General features: G+C 42.9%; 1 long non-coding RNA gene across 1 annotated transcript in view; it reads right to left on the bottom strand.

The window, feature by feature from the left end:
- Window positions 1–4,472: 4,472 nt before the first annotated feature.
- LOC138579845 (uncharacterized) overlaps window positions 4,473–18,146 on the bottom strand; it is a 42,718-nt gene continuing 29,044 nt past the window's right edge. Inside the window, exons 2-3 of the long non-coding RNA XR_011304140.1 lie at window positions 5,300–5,520; window positions 4,473–4,919 (exon numbers count right to left, since the gene is read on the bottom strand). This is a non-coding gene — a long non-coding RNA (uncharacterized lncRNA). The remainder of the gene's footprint in view (window positions 4,920–5,299; window positions 5,521–18,146) is intronic.

Here is an 18,146-nt window from a genome sequence, read left to right as displayed (position 1 = left end):
TATCTCTTGAGCAGGCTGTGGTGGTAACAAGAGGGCTGGAGCAAACTACCCACTACATGATGAGCATGAAAGTGGAGAAGCACGGGCAGGAAGTCTGTGCAATCAAATCTCCAAGAAAAGGTGGTGAAAACAAAGACGTGAAGTATTTCAAATGTGGCAGTAACAGGCACCTGTGCAGGGAGGCTGCAGTCGATGCCGTAGATTCGGGTGGGTGCCACCCAGGACAAGAAGAGGCTCAAATGCGGCAGGTCCAACAGGCGGGACAAATAAAGCATGTCTTGGAAATCACTCTTAACGGGAAGGTTATTGCGATGCCATCGACCATCATCTCAAGTGAGACAAGTGAAGAAAGCTCTGGGGGGAAGGTTAGAAGACCTGCAGAAGCACAACATAGAACCATATGCTTATGGCAAATTGAAGACTGATTTGTTGGAAAAATTCACAGCACAAGTCAAGTATAAAGGGAGAAGCTGTGCAGTTGATGTGTATGTGGCGACCAAAGGTTTGTCATTACTAGGTTGTGACAAACCCATTCAAGCTAGCTCAGCTGAACCTGTTGCGATGGCCGACAAATGGGAGAGGGAGTTCCCCAGAAATATTTAGAGATGAGCTAGGAAAACACAAGGATTTTGAACACCATATAAAAGTAAAGGAGGGGCTATTCCAGTAATTCACAAAGTGAGGTCGGTACCTCATCAGCTGAGAGAAAAGTTGAAGGAGGAGTTGGATTTGTTGCTGCAGAGAGGTATTATCAAGAGGGTGGAGAGTTCTAACTGGTTATCCCCTGTGGTGGTCGTAGGAAAACTTGGATAGATCGCCATATTTTACCAGTCATCTCAGAGGTACTGGAAACATTGGGCGAGAGTAAGTTATTCACTGTAATTGATCTGTCGGTGGCATACCATCAAGTTCCCTTAACCCCGGAGTACCAGTATGTCACTGTATTTATTATTACGGAGGGCAGTTTCAAATACTGCAGGATGCCCTTTGGATTTGCTTCTACCACTGTAGTTTTTCAAAGGGCGATGGAGAAAGGGCTGGAAGGGGTCCTGAATATAGTGATTTTGCAGGATCATCTGCTGTTCCACACAAGTGAGAGAGAATCATGACAATAGGAGGTTCTATGCGGACTGAAGGGAGCAGGTTTGACTGTCCAGCACAAGAAGTGAAGAATAGCTGTAGAGAGCATAGAATACTTGGGGCACTGCATGTCGGAGAAGGGACTCAGTCCCAAAGTGAGCAGGTAGAAGCTATCAGCAAGACTCCAGAACCCAAAGACAAGGATCAATTTAGGTAATTCCTTGGCCTGGCAGAATATTACCATATGTTTCTACAGGGGATTGCTATGTTTTCCACACCACCGAAAAAGGAGTACAGTTTTGCTGGTCAAAGGAATGTGGAGAAGCTTTTCAAAGGATTAAAGAAGGGATTAAAGGAGCCATTGCGAAGGCACCCTCATTAGAAAGGTTTTGTGCTAAGGACCAAACAGTTCTGATGGTAGATGCGGGTATGCTAGGGTTGGGAACATCTTTGAGTCAGAGTAACGTGGCAAAAGATGAGCGCATCGTGGCTATTGCCTCGAGACCTCTGAGGGCAGCTGAAAAAAATAATTCAGTGGTGGGAAGAAAAGCCCTTGCGGTGTATTGGGCTATATTGCATTTTAAATTCTTCTTGTGGGGCCAGCAATTTGTTGTAAATTGAGATCACACACCCTTAGTGCAGATGCATACATGTGGAAGTTGGGGTTCTGGCTTGCCAAGGATTAGTAGGTGCTGGTTGGGTTTTGTTAGGCAAGATTGTATGCAGTACCCTTTGGGTGCACTACAATAACCCTGACCTCCTGGCAATAGGGACCCAACATTTGGTATAAGTATGAACTACACAGGTTGGTAGTGTGGCTGAGCAGCCAGGCTTATCTCAAGAGGGGTCAATGTGAACAGAAAGGCTGTGACACAGAGTTTCACAATACAGTTATCCGAATAAAAACGTATACTCAAGGTTTCTTAATAAAACAATTATTAATTTATTTCAGTCAGTTATATAAGCCTTCTTCAGAAAGGGAGAAAAACATGTAACACTTAAATATACTTCAAAACACACTCTTAGTTTCTCTAAATCAGATGATACCCATTGGGGATGGCACACAGAAACTTCCTACACCCTCAGGTGACTTAAATAGTTAGGACACTTTGGGCATTGATTTATCACTGGTACATTTAGAGTAATACTGAGTTTGGTGAAAAAGATAGAATAGAGTAATAAAACAAAGGTAAACAAATAACTCATAAACAGGTAAGTACTTTTAAACACCTTCCAAAGCAGAGTAAATTAACCCTTTCCTGGGGGAAAGGCCAAAGCACAAAGTCAGAGGTAAATCTCTCCAGCACTGAAATCTCTGCATTGGCTCCCAGTGGCTGCAAGGATTAAGTTCAAGACCCTCTGCATTGTCCACAAGGCCTTCTGATGCCCTGGTCCTCAATACCTCCAACTATCTCTTCGTAAATACCTTCCTACTCGAGCTCTTCGTTCCTCCACCTCCAACTCGCTCAGGGTCAGTCGCTTCTCCAAGCAACGAGCTGGTGGTAGATCTTTCTTCGGATGGCGCCTCCCTCTGGTACAGCCTCTGAAACTTGAGGAGAGCCATCTCCAGTTCCGGAAGCACCTCAATACCTTCCTCTTTGCTTCTGCCTTCTCTCTTCCTTTCCCCTGTTGATTTCCTGTCAGACACTGCACTGGTGCCCTGGCTAGCCTTTGAGGGAGCCAGGACAGCAAATGTTAATTGCGAAAAGTCAAAGGGAGCTGGAGATCTTCTTTGCAGGTAGGTAAAAAATCTTGCACAATGTTTCGGGAAATGTTTGTAGAAAAGTAGAACACTTGAAGGGCCACAAGCTGGGACGCTTGTGAGGGACAAAGCTTTAGCAACTCTGCAAGGTAACCAAGACCGGTCTCAACTGAGAGCAAGTACGGCTACACAACAAGAGGTAAGTTCTCTTAGACTTTACAGCACCTCGGGTTAGAAGAAATGGTTCCAGCTGGCTTCTGCTCCTCTACAGCTGTGAAGATCCTGTTGTTCCTGAGCCTCAGTCATGGGGACAAGAGGGAGGATGTCTGGGGACTCCTGCTCTGCAATGGGAAGGTCATCGGCAGCAATGGGCAAACTTCAATTCAGCAGTCCTTCAGTGTTTCAGCTCCTCGTGTCTGACACCAAATAGCAATACCGCGGTTCTCAGACACCACTTCAGACTCTCCTCGCATCTGGGGTTCAGCACTCTGTTGTGGTGGCCCACGCTTGGTCAGTCCTGCATCAGGGAAGTCCAGAGGATCTTCCTAGTGCTCGGGTCTCACTTAAAAGCAACGCACACAATATGGTGTTCCTCTCCCTGGCACTTCGGTTTCAGCAGCAGCAGCAGTGGCAATACAACCAGCTTCGAGAGGATGTCCAGACAGGCTTACTTTGAAGTTGATTGGCCCACCAACTCAAAGGGAGAAGTGGTCCTTGCAGGGCCTCTCTAGTCGATGGCGAATTTGGAGCTTCAGCACAGCAGAAAGGCTTCACCGGGCAAACCAATGGTCCAGGAGTTGCAGCAGGCATCTCTTCCAAGTTCTTCTTCGGATTCCTTCGTCGAGTGGTCGACTCTGCCTTCCAAGCTAAAAAGCCATCTCTTTTATGCAGGTTTCTCCCATTCATTCCAGCCTAACTGTCAATCACACAGCAGGGTGGCTGTCCTTGCCGGACAGCCAGCCGGCCAATCACCTTTGGGTGCATTCCTGTAACCAGGGGGATTAAGCACAGGGTGTTTCGGGCACCTCCCTCACTTCCTGCCCCTGCCAGACATACTGGAGCCAGAGGCGGGTTTCACTCGTGAATCCTGCCAAAGACAAAATTAACAAAGGGACCAAACCTGGTTTGGCGTGCAGAGTAAATCTCAAGAAGGACCTTCCCGACATAAAATGGCAAAAAAAGAAGACAGGGCCATTTTGACAAAATGGGCACCCATGGGTGCTTTAACGTGGCTGCGAACGCAGCCCGCAGTAAAAACACACAATGGTAGTAAAAAGTAAACCACTGCCACCAGCCATTAATTGTAGAAAGGGTAACATAAAAATGTTACATGAGAAACTAGACAAAGGGGGATACTAATTAACCCCTCCAGCACCCTGTGGTAAGATAGTGTGTGCTGGGTCTAGAAAGTAACAAAATGTAAGTGAAGTCAATTTCACTTCACTGCTCTTGGAAACAGTAGTTTATCCAAGAGAAGGTATTTAAACCTTTGGGAAATCTAAGAGACTTCCCTGTGCCACTGCACTGAAGGTGCTATGAGACACAATGTTGAGATGATGCCTGTGGAGTTTGTCAGGCTCCAAAGTCAAATGAGTATTCTCTGAAAGACACAGGAAACCCCACGCTTTGGATTGGAGTATTAATTAAGATTTAGATAGCGGAAAGACATCCAAAGGAAACAATTCAAAAATAAAGGTATCAAGGATTTTATTAAACCTGATACTAATTTAATATATCAAACAAATCATGATTAAATCTGCACTTGTAATAACAATTTACATAGCAGGAAACAACTTTTATTAAAAAAGACACATCTATATAATAAAAATCATCTTATTCAATCATCCAAGCATACAACCTCATCCATCCATTTAGACAAACCATTCATACTAAACACCAATCAATATACGACATAAAATCTATAAGAAAATTCATCATAATTAATTTATCTGAAAGATTTATAGAAAGAACATGAAATCAATTTGACGGGCCACAGCAGATGACATCAGTGGCCTAGGCAATTAAGATGGGTCCCAGAGTTTTCTGACCACGACCTCATCTTAGTCCAAACTCGACCGGTTTCGACGTATATACTTTAGTGTAGTGACGTCTTCATCAGGAGTAACAAAAATATATTCTAACATCAAGAAAGAAAAGAAAATCACAGATAATACATATCAATGTGTGAAGCCCTTGTACTTGGACAAAAAACATATAACATCCATAATAAAAATATCTATAGCGGAACAATAGGTAATAATATACAAGAGCCTGCTACCAACCCGGGAAAAGTTCCAGGATGGACCTGAGGTGTCTGGCAGAAAGTAGTGCTACCCTCTTGTATTGGTGTCTCCGAGAGGCAGATAAGAGCCAGGTCATAGACAGAATCAATGCTACAGATATACAAATGTACACATAAATATCACAAGGTCAATATGTCGATCCTCCACTACAGCGGCCCACGGACAGGACACGAGAGTCACATACTTAAGATAAAACTAAAGAATATTAACTAACCTTCATTCATGCAATGGAAGGCTGTGCGTCTCTTCCTTAAATTGTACGCTGTGTTCACTTATATTAAACAATAGCTTCTCCGTAGAGGTTCCTGCAGATAGCGAAGTGTGTGGACGCCAACGTTCTTCTCGAGAATGTCCAAACGCTCGTTCAACCAGCGGTCATAAATTTGGAGGTGACTCCCCGAATCCAGGGTTGGCTGCACCTGATGTTATATGGGCCTAAACACAACACAAGAGTTTGAGTATGTGAGAGACCGATTGTTCTTACAATTATATTATTGGCTACACCCAAAGTGAATTACTTCCAATTGAAAATAAATTGATGAATTAATACCACAATTGTGACTAAACAAATACGGCTTACTGAAAAGCTTGCTATTTAGAGAATTTCAAGGGGGGGGGTTGTTGCAAAGTCAAATGAAACAGAGAATAAATCACATTAAAATTACATGAGAGATAGCCAGTCCTAAAGTCCAGCAAAAGAGCTGGGGGTCTCTAAGGGAGAAGGGAATTAACACATTTCTAAGAATTCTGCCTGACAGGTTTGCAATGCTATGATTTTCAAGTTTGCTATTCGCCAGGAATTAAGAATGCAGTGGCAGATTGCCTGTCACCGTTGCCAGTGGGGGTGAAGAAACCAGAAGGGGGGAGTGAGGATGAAGAGTTCATCATTGTTAGTGTTGAGATGGAGAGTGTGGGGCGGTTGGAATGGGAGATGGCGAAAGGTGCGGATGATGTGTGGAAGTGTGTGGACCGTTTCAGGGTGGCCCAGCTAGGAGGTTCTAGGCAAACAGTTTGAGGTGTGGTGGGAGATAAAAGATAATTTGTCTTTGATTGCTGGTAGACTTAGGAAGGGTGTGAATGCTGTTCCCACTGAGGGGCTCAAGATTAAGTTGGTTGAGTTAGCCCATCAAGGACATTTGGTGTCATTGGTATGAAGAGAAGGTTGAGGCAGACTTTCTGGTGGCTGGGAATGGATGTTCTGGTGAAGAGGAAGGTGAGGCACTGTGTGCCGTGTTGTTTGAGTGACAAGAGCAAAGTGGTTTGTGAGATGCCACTTATTCCTGTTTTTTTTTTCCTGGTCAGCCGTGGTGTAAGGTTGCTGTTGACGACATGGGCCCCATCCAAGGTTTGGGTGTGGTGTTGAAATGTATGTTTGTGTTGGTGGATTATCACACCAAGTGGGTGAAGTGGAAGTCGGTGTAGGAAATCATCACAAGGGATTTGATTGAGTTTCTGGAAGGTGTGTTCTAAAGGGAAGGTTTCCCAACAGAAATTGTTACTGACAACGGAGTGCAGTTTTGCTTAGAGTTGAAGAGAGAATTTTTGTGCAGTTATGCCATCAAGCACACTCGCCCCGCCCTTTTCCATCCCAAGGTCAATGGCCTGGTCGAGAGGGTGAATAGGTTCATCAAAGGAGGGATTCAGCTGTGGAAAGGGGTGCTCAACCATATGTTGTGGGGCGTCTCACCACGCCCCACTCAAGGTGGCCAAGGTGTCGCCCTTTCTTTCATTAAAGGATAGGGTAGCCTGGGACCAGTGTGTGTCCGGACTGGATAGATCTTTCAAATCTGGTTTCGGTGGACCGGGATGAGATCATGAAATTGGTCAGGGAAAGGCAAGCACATTTCAAGGATGCAACAAACTGTGTTACTTTTACTAGTGTCATGGCCCCTTGTCGTGGAGGAGAAAAAGAAAATCAAACAATGCCTCTTATTCTCCGAATTGTAAGCTTTGAACTTTTAATTGTACATGGATTCAAGGCGTGCCCTTTGTGATTACACGTGTTTCAACATCTGCGTCTTTTTCAAATCAGGGCTAATCACGGTTCCATTAACAAAATTGTCATTGTCATTACAAAAACGAAAAAATGGATGAAAAATAGTTGTATACACATTCCAAATAAAACAGAACAATTGCATGCATGCATGTTAAAGGATGGCCGTTGAAGGAGGGGAAAAGGTGGGATTGTTAGGTATGGTTGACAAAGAGAGAATGCAACAGATAATGAAAATAAAAGTGAAAAAAGAAAAATATGAGAACGTAATTAGTTAATGAATAATGTCCCGTTGCACTTTTCAAAAATTTCCAATACTTAATCAACCAAAAAGGGGTGGTGTGTTTCTTCTTACCTAGTATGGTTGATTCAAGGTACATGAGTTGGTAGTTTAAGTTAGATAGTAATGGGTTAAATCCCTAAAATAAAAACATCATGTGGCCCATTATGAGCTAGCTTGCTTACAATTTACCAGTGAATAGAGCGAGCTATAGATTGTTTAAAGAATATATAATTTCCCAGGCAACTTTAATTTTGAACTCAACATTGTGAACTTACAAACTGGGCTAATCCGTTGGAGTTTATTTGTGAAAAAGAGCGTTAGACCAGGTCTTTGTATAAATCAACCATGGTCATACAAATTGTGTTTGCACGCCATGTGTGCGAGTGTTAAACATAGTTACTTGAAACTAACGATGCGCTAGCACTCGTGCTTATCGGTCTTGAACATTAAACATTAAACAATATCGATCGTGCCAACACGTGTTTACCACGTGTGGTTGCATTATGTGAATAATCCCCCCTGCGGGTGCCCCTCCAGCACGCTTACCTGTGTCAGCGTGTTCCGTATCAAAGAGTCCCGTTCGCTCTGTGCCGTGTTACTGTTATTATTGTGGCCATGGTAACTGGTCGGCTGAGTCCTACTTTTGTTTTCACTACGTTCGTCTAGTTTGTTTATTTTTAGTATAAGAATGCTAATATTACATATGTGGTTAAGGGCTTCCTTATGTGTTAAATAAATTTAGAAAATTACATAGCAATTGTAAATTGCTGTCTGGATCGAATCACAATTTGTTAACGTTTCCAATTAAATGACATATTTGGACACTACAATTTTTCTTGAACTACAAGTATATATTTCATGTTGTATGTTATTACCAATTTTGGTAATAAATGTTAATAATACAAAAATCAAAGTGGATGCCTGAGCATCTCTGGTAGTCCTTTTATAGTTTCTAATGTCACGGCCATATTTTGGGAAAACATGTTTGTACAACGTGGGAGTCGCGCTCCCTTAATACATTTTACGGCGGAATGCCAATCTAAAAATGTAGTAGCTTGAATGGAGTGGGCATACGTTTTTTAGGGGTTTTAACGCAGGGAGGGTTTCTTCATTAACCTGTGTTTAGTGTTACAAAGAAAAGTAAAGTGTGAAATAAAATGTTATTCAAATATTTAAGTTCATGGAACCCATTCGGGTGATCAGGACTTATAAATGGCTATGAGCACTTCTCAATGATATGAAGCATACATAGCTTAAGACTGACTGTAAATGGTACAAAACCTGGAATGTGTCTATGAGCACTTCTCAATGATATGAGGCATACATAGCTTAGGGTTGTCTGTAAAAAAGTTCAAACCTGGTATATAAAGCATGCTTTTGTAATGTATTAGCCTCTGTCAAAATAAATGTTAGAAATTACAGATGATGAAAATTAATTGCTGACCAATTCTTGCTAACTTTTGTACAAAGGTTGTTTTTTCATTTGTTATTAAAGAAATTAGACCATCTTATGGTCTGAGTTCAAGCCTCTTTCCACTGCACGAAATTTGCAGATTAATTTCGCTTCTTCTTGCCTCAATTTAACTTCAAGGTCTCCTCCTTTTGGTCCCAGGGTCACTTTTTTAAGTCCAATAAATTTCAATTGTTTTTTATCGACTAATTGGTGTTTTCTTTGCCAAGTTGGGCTAGAGGTAAATTGGTATCTTGACTTCCGATGTTAGATAAGTGTTCCCTTATTCTTATCCTGAGTTCCCTAATGGTACTGCCTATGTAGATTTCTTCACAATAACATATTATTGCATATACCACAAACTTGCTTCTACAGTTAATCTGATCCACTAGCTTGTGAGTTATGTCATGTTTATCTTTGAAGATCACTGTATTATTTAAAGCATGTTTACACATTGTACATGTCCCGCATTTCCGAAACCCTGTTGGTAGTGGCGGGAGCCATGTAGTTGGGGTTTCTTTTTTCTCTTCTGGAAGGAGTGAAGGGCTTAAAATATTGTTGATGGTTTTGGCTCGTCTATAGGTTAATGTGGGATTGTCTCCTATGTATTTCCTCACATTTTCGTCCAGTTGCAACAAATGCCAATTCTTCCTTAAAATCTTTCTCAATTCTTTGTTGTCTGCACAGTAACTGGCAATGAAGCTGATTTCTTGTCTTTCATCTTGTATGGGTCTTGTTGTCTTGAGGGTACTCGCCCTATTGATTTTGGAGGCCTTATCCCTAGCTTGTGCTATTGTTTTGCTTCCATAGCCTCTTGTTTTGAATCTGCTGGTCAGTAGTTTGCATTCATCTTCAAAACTGCTTTCTTCAGAACAGTTTCTACAAGCTCTGATAAACTCTCCCTTTGGTATGTTCCTGATCACGGAATTGACATGGCAACTTGTGGAGAATAAAGTGGAATTTGCCTCAGCGCTTTTCCTGAAGGTTTTAGTTTTAAGATGGTTATCTTCCACATAAATCTTCAAATCTAAGAAGTTTATTTTGTTAGTGCTGACAGTTCCTGTGAATTCTATCCCCATCGTGTTCTGATTTGCTCTCCATCTGAAATCCTCCAGGGATCCCTCCTCCCCTTTCCAATGTATCCTACAACTGCAGGAATTTTACGTTATATTGAATACCACCAGGTATTGGGAACCCAGCAGACTTTGAGTTGCGTCATCCTCATAAAGCAATGGCCTTCCAGATGCAGGCTGCCCTGAGCCTGAAACAGCACATAAACATATTGGCGGTGGGCAATGACCCAAAAAACTGGTTAATACAGGAAATCCAGGATGCCACAGTTAACAACAAATGCATAGCAGTCATTAAACTAGCTCTCACCATAGGCAGATGTAATTGCTTTCTCCATGCCCAACAACACTGGAAGGAGACAGCCCAGCGCAGTCTTAAAAGCTTGTTTTTACGGAAGGCAGAGCTGTCAATTTCTGAAGAGGCACGTCTACTGAAAGACTACTAAATATAAACGTGTAGCTCTGACCACAAAGGTGGGCAATCTGGCACAGGTGGACACCAAGACCAAAGCAAAAACAAGAGTCACCTCTGGGAGAAGCTTTGATTACAAGGGCTGGAGCAAACTGTGGAAGCCATCTTGTGAAGATGCCTCCTGTGTCAGGCCAATGGCCCCATCCTGCGCCCAGTTCCCACCCAGTCCATTGCAAGAGGCAAAGCTCCATGGGAAGATGTCAGTGCAGATTCTGGATCACTACCTAATGTCCAATAGACCCTGGTGGTTTCAAGAAATCCTCCTCCTATAATGAGGCGCAGATAGTAGAGCCCACTGGTGTGGTAGAGGTGAGACCAAGGTTGGAGAAAATATTTGCAAAGCATGGATTACCAAACTCATGAAGACAGTCACCAGACCTCCTTTTCAAGGAGGGTACGTGCAAAAGCCTAAACATCAACCATCAGTGGATCACCAATTGCTGGCTGCAAGCCACCAGGGATGCCAAATGCTTCAAGCGCACTGAGAAAACAGTTCTATCAGTCCTAGCTGCATCATGAGGATGACCTGTAGAAAGAAATATTCAGGTTCCTGCAGGAATAATGGACAATGCCTCTTTCGTCCACGGGAGTGGCTCCATACAATCTTTTCCTGTAGCAGGCTCCTTGCACCACTATACCCAATGCTCCAGGGTGGGCATCCTCAGAATATGATGCCCATTAGAGCTCCACACATGAGAAGACCACAACAAGGTGGAGAGCCAGCGAAGATGGGCCTGCAGCTCTGTACTAAGAGTAGGAGATGCAACCGTCCCAAAGAACTCCAGGCAACAAGGAACGTTCCAACTGCCTTTTGACACACAGCCTTTTTATGTGGTAGCCATGTTATGGCAAGTCAATGGCTGTTGCAAGTCATGCGAAATGCGTTGCCCTTTAATGCACTGAAGGAACACTCTGAGAGGGGGCCAATCCCTCAGAAAAGGCTGGTGATGAACAGGAGACTGCAACCAGCAGCAGGGTGCCAGAAGAGCAGACCATGCCAGAATGGGTAGTCCAGCAGTAACTGTGCCAGTACTACCGGCAGGTTGCCGCCGGACCCGTAATGATTTGCCGGCACCGGACTTACTGGAAACACTGGGGTATTATATCAAGGGAATGGGGACCACGGAAGCACTGGCACCATTATTAACGGTGCCAGTGCTTCAATGAGGGTCTGCCTACTGTGGCCGCTGTGTCCGGCAGGGCCTGTCCTGTCAGACACAGCGGCTCCGGCAGGCAGACTCATAGTTTGCCGGTCCGGAAACAACAGTGCCGGTAAGCTTATCAGCACCATTTTTTCCAGACCAGCAAACTTGTAATGAGGACCATTGTCTTTGTAAGGAAGAGGAGGAATGTGATGGCATAATAAAGAGCAACTTTGCACAGCTGGTGTTGTCACCCACCGGTCCGGGCAGTTACACGCTTTGTTCTCTTCACACATAATACATGACCGTGTAACAAAACAAAGTGCTGTGCGCCAATTCTGTGGGCCCAGCAGCCTTTCCTTTTGATGTCCCAGGCAAAGGCCTTGATCCCCTAGTGCTTGCATGACTCTGGAGGTACCAATTACCTTTGAAAACTGCTGCCTATGCCCTTCTCTGCACCTTGCCCACATGGAAGTAAACTCAGGAGTAGCACTTAAGTCCTCACAAAGCTCACATGTTCTGAAGCAATTCTGCATACTGCCATCTACTGGAGCAAAGAAGAAGCTGCTTTACAAATAACTATTGTGGCAAGCATGTGTAAATGATACGCATAGAAAACAAAATGTGCCGTAAGAATATCATGTGTAAAAAGACAAAAGATGTCCCTCATCTGGAGGGCGCTCGCAAAGAAGCAGGATGGGAAGCAGTGCAGAGTGCACCCTGCCTTCCCCAGACAGAACCCTACAGACAGGATGGCTACCAGATACCTCTGCATACCCAATATGTGGGCAATTTTCTTGGATGCAGTATAACATTAACGGTACAGCCATTTTTCCAACTAGTTAACGCCCCATGACGGCATGCATGCCGTCAATTTATTTGCAATTTGCATGCTACATAATTATTGGTAGACCTTCCACCTGTCTGCCTCACATAGTGCAGGCCTAGTTTAACCATTCCTGATTCCCTTGCATTCCTTCTAGCACTTGCGTTGCTTTAGAAATGAGAAAATAACACCAGTATTGACTGAACTACTTATGGAGCTCAATATTGGCAGATTTTACCCTCATCAAAAAACTCGTCAACTTGTGTGTATTGGGTGATGGTGATTTTAATCTGTCAACAATCTGCTTATCCAAAGCAATTAATTGATGTTTCATAATTTTGGGGAACAAGCAAATATGCAAAGCTTTTGTGACTTAAATCCAAGTGCGGACTTGCAACGGCCTCCATTTCTAAACAAATGAAGTGTCCTGAATCATCCACAAGAGGAAGGTAAGAAGTTCTTTCAGAAAAAGGATGTATAGTGCAAGGAGGCCCTCCTGTTCAGAATTCTATCACAGAGCCTCAATATATACATGTGCGCATGGAATGTTATGAGATTGCAAGTTGCCTGGAAGACCTGATAACATGTTATGATGCCAGGAGTGAAGAGCCTGGCAACCTCTAAACAAGCAGACATAAGAAATGTAGCACCTGCCACAACATGTTTACAAATACAATTACACAGTGGCAACAACATGTTTCTATCTACAGTTTGTTATGATATGCAAAAGAATACAACCATAAAACTGCCAATGTCTAACAGTCTTAAATATGTATTACATATGATCCTAATGTTTATGGAAACATGTATACACATAGAACATGCACTAATGTAAGTATGTTAGATCACATCATAAATTGTGCTGAACATTTGAAAAGTAACGTGCAAATCTACCTGCCCATTGTGCAAGCTATGCAGCAGAACCCAAAGTAGCAAGGCGAGCTGTTTAGCACTTTGCAAAATAATTCAACAAGTATTTACAAAAGGCTAATGTGGATTCTTTTTTAAAAGAAATAAGTGATCTGCAATTACTAACTTAATAAATAGCTATACTAACATAATAGATCTAACCAAATCTTAATATTGCATTTCAGTGAAATAATTCTTTGCTGCATACGCAAGTTCTTTATATTTTTCATCCTCAAAATAGCGAAAGCTGTTTTTTATGTTACCTTATTTGTGTTGCTATTCTGAATAGGTCACCAGAGTACATGTTGTATATGATAAACTATGGTGCAGCAAGAACATATACAAAATGCATCTAATAGGCAAGGATAAAGTATGCCGTTTCTATCTAAACAGTGAATGTTGGGTAATTGTCAAGTTGTCCCTATGTCACATGTGACATCTGTCATTATAGCAAGACACACGGAATGTTCCCACTTCTAAGCTCATATTTATAATCGTAGAAGGGAAACTGCAAGTTAAAACAGATAAAATGCCGCTCTCCTCGTCATGTGTGAATAACTTCCATACCTGATATTGTTATTTGAATGGTGCTAATAACTTCAGAACTATAACTCTCAGAATACAACTATAAGGGGGCTAGACGAGTGACTCAAATATGATATGGAACAACTTGAGAGGAGCTGTGTTAAATGTTGCAAAATGGCATACATTAATCCTTCATTCAATGAGTTAAACCATTTAGGTAAATTAAGATACTATCATGACCTGTTCTCTTACATTGAGAAACCGCCGTCTCTCCAGACAGTCTTGGAAGTTGCCATGGCGTTTATCACAGCATTAAGATTGAGGAAGACACTACAAGTCCCAACATTCCTGGAATGGAGGCAATCACGTGACTCCCCCGTTACGGGCCTCCCATCTTTCCCATACCGCGGCTATTTGAACTGCCTTGGTACGCTTCTCTGGCGCTCCTTAACTGGCTTTCTGCTTACACGTTAAGACACACGTATTATTCTTGTTTTCCTGGTATCCAGACTTTTGGATTGTTAAAACGGACTGCTTTTGGTCTTCCCCTTGTTCTGCTTCGTGACGCTGAATTCCCTGCCCTCAATTGCTTCCTGGCTCCCTGATCTACAGACTTCTTTCAAATGCCGCGTTTGGATTTTCCTTACCTGACAACGTTGTACTTCATAATCTTGTTCTGCCCGGAATCTCCCAAGGCAATTTGGTCCCGGCGTTCCTTCCGCGGAATACCCTTGTATTACCCGCTATTTGTTTATCTTGTTATTTCACTTTCTTTTCCTCTCACGGCATCAACAATGTTTCTCTCCACTTCTTCATTACACTTCCTACGGAGGATTTGGACGCTTTGCTGCACTGTTTTTCATCAACCAAGGGTGTGTTTCACGAACTGTTGGATTGATTTGGGACGCTCTGCTATATTCCTGATTTGCAACTATCTGGGACGCTTTGCTGTTTGCTTACATCTCATTTGGATTATTGGGACATTAATAAACGCGCCCTCGTGCCGTTTGGGTTAGTTTTGTTGGGACTGTCAAGAAATCTGGATTCTGAACACCCTTTTCTTCTATCCTGGTCTTCACTGGCAAGTAGGTTTTCCCCTGTCTCACATCACATAGCAGGTAAGAGTGGGGTTACCAAGGGAGGTGTTGTGGGGACTTGTACCATCGGAGTTTTGTTACTGAATTGTGACATTGTTTTTTCTCTTAGCTCTGTTGCTGCTCCTGACTTTTCACCCAAGCCCCTGGCCGGACAGGTATGTTATACCCTGCAAGCCGCGCTCTTCGGGGGAAGTTTTTTTTTGTCATCGTTCTACTGTTCTGCGGCTGGATAGAACTAATTACGTTCCTCATCCCAGACAGGATCACTACAGTTTCAATCCATGGAGTCGAAATATAACTGGTTATCTAATGTTGGAAAATCAATAGCAATGCTGAATTTCCTTTACAAAGAAGGCCCTTCCACAGAGCTGGCCGTGAGTTACAGTGTGAAAGAATGTGCAGTGATACAATGTTTGTGGGATGACACAGGTCTGATGAGCACAGACTATCTAATCTGAAGACCCCTTAACAGCTCTGGACCTTCCATTTGATACCAAATTTGACTCAGTTTAACAAGCAATTAATGAGTTTGCTTTTCTGTAGAAAGTCAGATGTTCTTCTAAACAAGCAAGAGGCTCTATGTCTGTTAAACAATGACTATAAAGAGGTGACTTTATAAAATTGTTCATCTAGCTGGATGTCTTGCTGGATGTCTATTAATAAAACCTACAATAGACATTTTTTGTAGGCACTTTACAGTGTAGAAAGTGATCATATGCAACAATCTACATGGGGGTTCATCAGTGTCTGGGCCCTGAGGCCAGTGAGGGCTGAGGGGGTGGGAACGGAAGGGTGCAGTAATCTGACATCTCACCTAGGCCACCAAAACTCCTTACCCCAGCTCAAGTACAACCCCAACAGCTTGCGTTGCCTCCATGTGCACTGAAGGAGGATGCTTCCAAAATCAAGGGGCAGATAGGATTTTGGATCAAATGCTGAGAAGGCACAATGAGAAGTTTGGTGGCTTTCAATTCAGGTGGTTGCCAAATTCAGGCGGATTCTCTATGTAGTGAAAGATGGGAGTTGTTCCCGGTGGAAACGGTTCAACAGATAATTTTACAGCTTATTCATATTCACATTAAAGTATAGGTTAAGGCAATCACAGTATCCATATCATTATATCTTTCAAAAAGCAATCATTTTCAATTTAATTTGAAATTCACAAGTATTTGTTAAAATTATACTTATTTACAATTTTGGATTTATAATGCAGAAGTATTTATAGTGAGACATATTAAAAGCATAAAAAAGAAAATAATCATACAGAATCTAAGTGCATCAAGAGCGTTAGGGGACATCTCATCAACAAACATAACATAATGAGAAAAATAATAATATGAAATAAACAGCAAAAGACACAACAAATGTCAAGTGTTATATATAGAGACATAAACATATGTCTTCCTTAGGTGAGAAGCATGTCACAGTGAGAAGCTCAGCTCCTTCTCAAGCCAAATCCGGATTTCAAAACAAACAGAATTATGTACATTGTCTCATTCACAAATACAGGGTCGACATAAGTATATGTTTTAATAACCGCCTTCTTCAGGACCACACATTCTTCGCGCCCTGTGTATAGTAAAATGTAACTGTATAAATGATCAAATATTATGGATCAATTTAGATGGATCAATATTTTGGATTGCCATAGAAAATGAAAAATCTTAGGGCTCACCATTCATTTCCATTGTGGTACAGTGATTAATATTTGTCAGTGGCCCGACTGATGGCAAAGTTATTATCTAACATATGGTTCTGTTCTGAAGATTCTGGAAGACATTTATCTTCCTTCAGGTTGAACAGTTAAAGAGTTTCCAACTTAATCACAAATACAGATTTAAACATCAAAAAGTTCCAGCAGTTTTTTTTTCCTTTGTAACTCCCCTTCACCGGCAACAGCTGTCACAGTCCTTTGATCAGGGAGGTGTGTCCTCTTCCTGGAGAGGGAATCTCCCCTTTAGAGATCAGTAGGCAGCCTGCCATTGTTCTTGGCTCAGCCAAAGAGGAATGTCTAATGAGTCCATTGTGCTCCTTGTGGTCAATATGCGGAAACCATTAAGGGTTCCTGTAGCAAGGGAGTGTCAATTTGGAAGTGTCAACGTTTCCCAGGCTGTCAGTGTACGGTCAGAATTAAGTATTTACTTAACTCCAATACTGGGTTGCTTTAAATTCACTTTACAGTCTTTTCATTTCACACATATAAAAATAAGCACAGTTTACAAGAGATTTGACCATTTAAAAGAATTAAGCCCTTCACAAACATGCTTTAAATAGGCGAATTTTGCCACTTCTTCAGGAAAAAGAAACACTTTAAACTGGGTTTGACATCTCATTTTCTTATGCAGCTGTCAGTCAGCGAGGCCCGGTTTTCTTTGAGCCACCTGGAGAATCTGTGATTTCAGCACACTTTTCCTTTCAATAGTTCACTGGGAAAATGACTGAATTTAGCACCAAAACAGCACTTTGAAGGTTGCAATTGATTGGGTGCTGCTATTGTGAAGGAACTTGCTTCGTTTACCCTGAAGGACTTTGCCTTTTAAACCGGCGCTGCGAGCTGCTACTGTGCTCTTGCCGGCATCTCTGCGCTGCCTGGAGGAGGCGGGGCCACATTTGCCACGTGATCTATCACGTCACCCAGGGCGCTGATAAAACGCAGAGGCTGCCGCCCGAGCGGTGTGTGCTGCTATTGTGAAGGAAATTGCTTTGTTTACCCTGAAGGACTTTGCCTTTTAAACCGGCACTGCGAGCTGCTACTATGCTCTTGCCAGCATCTCTGCGCTTCATGGAGGAGGCGGGCCACATTTGCCACGTGATCTATCACGTGACCCAGGACGCTGATAAAACGCAGAGGCTGCCGCCCGAGCGGTGTGTGCTGCTATTGTGAAGGAACTTGCTTCGTTTACCCTGAAGGACTTTGCCTTTTAAACCGGCACTGCGAGCTGCTACTGTGCTCTTGCCGGCATCTCTGCACTTTCTGGAGGAGGCGGGCCACATTTGCCACGTGATCTATCACGTGACCCAGGACGCTGATAAAACGCGGAGGCTACCACCCTTGCGGCGTTAAGCCCGTCGGAGTAAAGGGCGCTGACTGTTGTGCGGCTGTTTGGCGCTGTAAGAGTCTGAGGCGTCCTGGGCTATCATCTGCTTCACTTCAGCCCAGTCCCTCTCGGCATCTTGCCCAAGCCACGTTAATCATGCGTGTCACTACGAAAGTGAAAGCAAACATTATCGTTATAAAAACACAGGCTCAACGGAAGCTGGGTAATGACACTTTAAGCCCGGCCGTGGAATCCT

This window comes from Ambystoma mexicanum, chromosome 3p (assembly GCF_040938575.1).
Source record: "Ambystoma mexicanum isolate Mex_15411 chromosome 3p, UKY_AmexF1_1, whole genome shotgun sequence".
NCBI classification, from domain to species: Eukaryota; Metazoa; Chordata; class Amphibia; order Caudata; family Ambystomatidae; genus Ambystoma; species Ambystoma mexicanum.
This window is presented reverse-complemented; position numbering and strand designations above follow the sequence as displayed.